Below are 7,390 nucleotides of genomic sequence, written 5' to 3'. Positions count from 1 at the left end.
ATTATATTGTATTTAATTTGTTTTATCCTAAGCTTTATTAAATTGTATTTATGTAGTTTTAGCCTATGCTTTATTAAATTGTATTTATGTTGTTTATCCTATGCTTTATTAAATTGTATTTATGTTGTTTATCCTATGTTTCATTAAATTGTATTTATGTTGTTTTATCCTATGCTTTATTAAATTGTATTTATGTTGTTTTGTCCTATGCTTTATTAAATTGTATTTATGTTGTTTTATCCTATGCTTTATTAAATTGTAATTCTGTGGTTTTATACTATGCTTTATTAAATTGTTTTTATGTTGTTTTGTCGTATGCTTTATTAAATTGTATTTATGTTATTTTAACCTATGCTTTATTAAATTTTATTTATGTTGTTTTATCCTATGCTTTATTAAATTGTATTTATGTTGTTTTATCCTATGCTTTATTAAATTGTATTTATGTTGTTTTGTCCTATGCTTTATTAAATTGTATTTATGTTGTTTTATCCTATGCTTTATTAAATTGTATTTCTGTGGTTTTATCCTATGCTTTATTAAATTGTATTTATGTTGTTTTAAACTATGCTTTATTAAATTGTATTTATGTTGTTTTGTCCTATGCTTTATTAAATTGTATTTATGTTGTTTTCACCTATGCTTTATTAAATTTGATTTATGTTGTTTTATCCTATGCTTTATTAAATTGTATTTATGTTGTTTTATCCTATGCTTTATTAAATTGTATTTATGTTGTTTTATCCTATGCTTTATTAAATTGTATTTATGTTGTTTTATCCTATGCTTTATTAAATTGTATTTATGTTGTTTTGTCCTATGCTTTATTAAATTGTATTTATGTTGTTTTATCCTATGCTTTATTAAATTGTATTTCTGTGGTTTTATCCTATGCTTTATTAAATTGTATTTATGTTGTTTTAAACTATGCTTTATTAAATTGAATTTATGTTGTTTTGTCCTATGCTTTATTAAATTGTATTTATGTTGTTTTAACCTATGCTTTATTAAATTTGATTTATGTTGTTCTATCCTATGCTTTATTAAATTGTATTTATGTTGTTTTATCCTATGCTTAATTAAATTGTATTTATGTTGTTTTATCCTATGCTTTATTAAATTGTATTTATGTTGTTTTATCCTATGCTTTATTAAATTGTATTTATGTTGTTTTATCCTATGCTTTATTAAATTTTATTTATGTTGTTTTATCCTATGCTTTAATAAATTGTATTTATGTTGTTTTATCCTATGCTTTATTAAATTTGATTTATGTTGTTTTATCCTATGCTTTATTAAATTGTATTTATGTTGTTTTATCCTATGCTTTATTAAATTGAATTTATGTTGTTTTATCCTATGCTTTATTAAATTTTATTTATGTTGTTTTATCCTATGCTTTATTAAATTGTATTTATGTTGTTTTATCCTATGCTTTATTAAATTGTATTTATGTTATTTTGACCTATGCTTTACTAAATTTTATTTATGTTCTTGTATCCTATGCTTTACTAAATTGTATTTATGTTGTTTTAAACTATGCTTTATTAAATTGTATTTATGTTGTTTTGTCCTATGCTTTATTAAATTGTATTTATGTTGTTTTAACCTATGCTTTATTAAATTTGATTTATGTTGTTCTATCGTATGCTTTATTAAATTGTATTTATGTTGTTTTAAACTATGCTTTATTAAATTGTATTTATGTTGTTTTATCCTATGCTTTATTAAATTGTATTTATGTTGTTTTATCCTATGCTTTATTAAATTGTATTTATGTTGTTTTATCCTATGCTTTATTAAATTTTATTTATGTTGTTTTATCCAATGCTTTATTAAATTGTATTTATGTTGTTTTATCCTATGCTTTATTAAATTTGATTTATGTTGTTTTATCCTATGCTTTATTAAATTTAATTTATGTTGTTTTATCCTATGCTTTATTAAATTGTATTTATGTTGTTTTATCCTATGCTTTATTAAATTGAATTTATGTTGTTTTATCCTATGCTTTATTAAATTTTATTTATGTTGTTTTATCCTATGCTTTATTAAATTGTATTTATGTTGTTTTATCCTATGCTTTATTAAATTGTATTTATGTTGTTTTATCCTATGCTTTATTAAATTGTATTTATGTTGTTTTATCCTATGCTTTATTAAATTGAATTTATGTTGTTTTAACCTATGCTTTATTAAATTGTATTTATGTTGTTTTATCCTATGCTTTATTAAAATGTATTTATGTAGTTTTATCCTATGCTTTCTTAAATTGTATTTATGTTGTTTTAACCTATGCTTTATTAAATTGTATTCATGTTGTTTTATCTTATGCTTTACTAAATTATATTCATGTTGTTATATCTTATGCTTTATTAAATTGTATTTATGTTGTTATAACATATGCTTTATTAAATTGTATTTATGTTGTTTTGTCCTATGCTTTATTAAATTGTATTTATGTTGTTTATCCTATGTTTCATTAAATTGGATTTATGTTGTTTTGTCCTATGCTTAATTAAATTGTATTCATGTTGTTTTGTCCTATGCATTATTAAATTGTATTTATGTTGTTTTATCCTATGCTTTATTAAATTGTATTTCTGTGGTTTTATCCTATGCTTTATTAAATTGTATTTATGTTGTTTTAAACTATGCTTTATTAAATTGTATTTATGTTGTTTTGTCCTATGCTTTATTAAATTGTATTTATGTTGTTTTAACCTATGCTTTATTAAATTTGATTTATGTTGTTTTATCCTATGCTTTATTAAATTGTATTTATGTTGTTTTATCCTATGCTTTATTAAATTGTATTTATGTTGTTTTATCCTATGCTTTATTAAATTGTATTTATGTTGTTTTATCCTATGCTTTATTAAATTGTATTTATGTTGTTTTATCCTATGCTTTATTAAATTGTATTTATGTTGTTTTAACCTATGCTTTATTAAATTGTATTTATGTTGTTTTATCCTATGCTTTATTAAATTGTATTTATGTTGTTTTATCCTATGCTTTATTAAATTGTATTTATGTTGTTTTATCCTATGCTTTATAAATTGTATTTATGTTGTTTTATCCTATGCTCTATTAAATTGTATTTATGTTGTTTTATCCTATGCTTTATTAAATTGTATTTATGTTGTTTTATCCTATGCTTTATTAAATTGTATTTATGTTGTTTTATCCTAAGCTTTATTAAATTGTATTTATGTTGTTTTATCCTATGCTCTATTAAATTGTATTTATGTTGTTTTAACCTATGCTTTATTAAATTGTATTTATGTTGCTTTAACATATGCTTCATTAAATTGTATTTATGTTGTTTTGTCTTATGCTTTATTAAATTGTATTTATGTTGTTTTAACCTATGCTTTATTAAATTGTATTTATGTTGTTTTATCCTATGCTTTATTAAATTGTATTTATGTTGTTTTAACCTATGCTTTATTAAATTGTATTCATGTTGTTTTATCTTATGCTTTATTAAATTGTATTTATGTTGCTTTATCCTATGCTTTATTAAATTGTATTTCTGTGGTTTTATCCTATGCTTTATTAAATTGTATTTATGTTGTTTTATCCTATGCTTTATTAAATAGTAATTCTGTGGTTTTATACTATGCTTTATTAAATTGTTTTTATGTTGTTTTGTCCTATGCTTTATTAAATTGTATTTATGTTATTTTAACCTATGCTTTATTAAATTTTATTTATGTTGTTTTATCCTATGCTTTATTAAATTGTATTTATGTTGTTTTATCCTATGCTTTATTAAATTGTATTTATGTTGTTTTGTCCTATGCTTTATTAAATTGTATTTATGTTGTTTTATCCTATGCTTTATTAAATTGTATTTCTGTGGTTTTATCCTATGCTTTATTAAATTGTATTTATGTTGTTTTAAACTATGCTTTATTAAATTGTATTTATGTTGTTTTGTCCTATGCTTTATTAAATTGTATTTATGTTGTTTTAACCTATGCTTTATTAAATTTGATTTATGTTGTTTTATCCTATGCTTTATTAAATTGTATTTATGTTGTTTTATCCTATGCTTTATTAAATTTTATTTATGTTGTTTTATCCTATGCTTTATTAAATTGTATTTATGTTGTTTTGTCCTATGCTTTATTAAATTGTATTTATGTTGTTTTATCCTATGCTTTATTAAATTGTATTTCTGTGGTTTTATCCTATGCTTTATTAAATTGTATTTATGCTGTTTTAAACTATGCTTTATTAAATTGTATTTATGTTGTTTTGTCCTATGCTTTATTAAATTGTATTTATGTTGTTTTAACCTATGCTTTATTAAATTTGATTTATGTTGTTCTATCCTATGCTTTATTAAATTGTATTTATGTTGTTTTAAACTATGCTTTATTAAATTGTATTTATGTTGTTTTATCCTATGCTTTATTAAATTGTATTTATGTTGTTTTATCCTATGCTTTATTAAATTTTATTTACGTTGTTTTATACTATGCTTTATTAAATTGTATTTATGTTGTTTTATCCTATGCTTTATTAAATTGTATTTATGTTGTTTTAACCTATGCTTTATTAAATTGTATTTATGTTGTTTTAACATATGCTTTATTAAATTTGATTTATGTTGTTTTATCCTATGCTTTATTAAATTGTATTTATGTTGTTTTATCCTATGCTTTATTAAATTGTATTTATGTTGTTTTATCCTATGCTTTATTAAATTGTATTTATGTTGTTTTATCCTATGCTTTATTAAATTGTATTTATGTTGTTTTATCCTATGCTTTATTAAATTTTATTTATCTTGTTTTATCCTATGCTTTATTAAATTTTATTTATGTTGTTTTATCCTGTGCTTTATTAAATTGCATTTATGTTGTTTTATCCTATGCTTTATTAAAGTGAATTTATGTTGTTTTATCCTATGCTTTATTAAATTGTATTTATGTTGTTTTAACCTATGCTTTATTAAATTGTATTTATGTTGTTTTATCCTATGCTTTATTAAATTGTATTTATGTTGTTTTATCCTATGCTTTATTAAATTTTATTTATGTTGTTTTATCCTATGCTTTATTAAATTGTATTTATGTTGTTTTATCCTATGCTTTATTAAATTTTATTTATCTTGTTTTATCCTATGCTTTATTAAATTTTATTTATGTTGTTTTATCCTGTGCTTTATTAAATTGTATTTATGTTGTTTTATCCTATGCTTTATTAAATTGAATTTATGTTATTTTATCCTATGCTTTATTAAATTGTATTTATGTTGTTTTAACCGATGCTTTATTAAATTGTATTTATGTTGTTTTAACCTATGCTGTATTAAATTGTATTTATGTTGTTTTATCCTATGCTTTATTAAATTGTATTCATGTTGTTTTATCCTATGCTTTATTAAATTGTATTTATGTTGTTTTATCCTATGCTTTATTAAATTGAATTTATGTTGTTTTATCCTATGCTTTATTAAATTTTATTTATGTTGTTTTATCCTATGCTTTATTAAATTGTATTTATGTTGTTTTATCCTATGCTTTATTAAATTGTATTTATGTTATTTTGACCTATGCTTTACTAAATTTTATTTATGTTGTTGTATCCTATGCTTTATTAAATTTTATTTATGTTGTTTTATCCTGTTCTTTATTAAATTGTATTTATCTGGTTTTATCCTATGCTTTATTAAATAGTATTTATGTTGTTTAATCCTATGCTTTATTAAATTGTATTTATGTTGTTTTATCCTATGCTTTATTAAATTGTATTTATGTTGTTTTATCCTATGCTTTATAAATTGTATTTATGTTGTTTTATCCTATGCTCTATTAAATTGTATTTATGTTGTTTTATCCTATGCTTTATTAAATTGTATTTATGTTGTTTTATCCTATGCTTTATTAAATTGTATTTATGTTGTTTTATCCTAAGCTTTATTAAATTGTATTTATGTTGTTTTATCCTATGCTCTATTAAATTGTATTTATGTTGTTTTAACCTATGCTTTATTAAATTGTATTTATGTTGCTTTAACATATGCTTCATTAAATTGTATTTATGTTGTTTTGTCTTATGCTTTATTAAATTGTATTTATGTTGTTTTAACCTATGCTTTATTAAATTGTATTTATGTTGTTTTATCCTATGCTTTATTAAATTGTATTTATGTTGTTTTAACCTATGCTTTATTAAATTGTATTCATGTTGTTTTATCTTATGCTTTATTAAATTGTATTTATGTTGCTTTATCCTATGCTTTATTAAATTGTATTTCTGTGGTTTTATCCTATGCTTTATTAAATTGTATTTATGTTGTTTTATCCTATGCTTTATTAAATAGTAATTCTGTGGTTTTATACTATGCTTTATTAAATTGTTTTTATGTTGTTTTGTCCTATGCTTTATTAAATTGTATTTATGTTATTTTAACCTATGCTTTATTAAATTTTATTTATGTTGTTTTATCCTATGCTTTATTAAATTGTATTTATGTTGTTTTATCCTATGCTTTATTAAATTGTATTTATGTTGTTTTGTCCTATGCTTTATTAAATTGTATTTATGTTGTTTTATCCTATGCTTTATTAAATTGTATTTCTGTGGTTTTATCCTATGCTTTATTAAATTGTATTTATGTTGTTTTAAACTATGCTTTATTAAATTGTATTTATGTTGTTTTGTCCTATGCTTTATTAAATTGTATTTATGTTGTTTTAACCTATGCTTTATTAAATTTGATTTATGTTGTTTTATCCTATGCTTTATTAAATTGTATTTATGTTGTTTTATCCTATGCTTTATTAAATTGTATTTATGTTGTTTTATCCTATGCTTTATTAAATTGTATTTATGTTGTTTTGTCCTATGCTTTATTAAATTGTATTTATGTTGTTTTATCCTATGCTTTATTAAATTGTATTTCTGTGGTTTTATCCTATGCTTTATTAAATTGTATTTATGCTGTTTTAAACTATGCTTTATTAAATTGTATTTATGTTGTTTTGTCCTATGCTTTATTAAATTGTATTTATGTTGTTTTAACCTATGCTTTATTAAATTTGATTTATGTTGTTCTATCCTATGCTTTATTAAATTGTATTTATGTTGTTTTAAACTATGCTTTATTAAATTGTATTTATGTTGTTTTATCCTATGCTTTATTAAATTGTATTTATGTTGTTTTATCCTATGCTTTATTAAATTTTATTTACGTTGTTTTATACTATGCTTTATTAAATTGTATTTATGTTGTTTTATCCTATGCTTTATTAAATTGTATTTATGTTGTTTTAACCTATGCTTTATTAAATTGTATTTATGTTGTTTTAACATATGCTTTATTAAATTTGATTTATGTTGTTTTATCCTATGCTTTATTAAATTGTATTTA

This window comes from Phyllobates terribilis, unplaced genomic scaffold (assembly GCF_046119375.1).
Source record: "Phyllobates terribilis strain yellow unplaced genomic scaffold, ASM4611937v1 Scaffold_20__1_contigs__length_20440879, whole genome shotgun sequence".
Taxonomy (NCBI): Eukaryota; Metazoa; Chordata; class Amphibia; order Anura; family Dendrobatidae; genus Phyllobates; species Phyllobates terribilis.
This window is presented reverse-complemented; position numbering follows the sequence as displayed.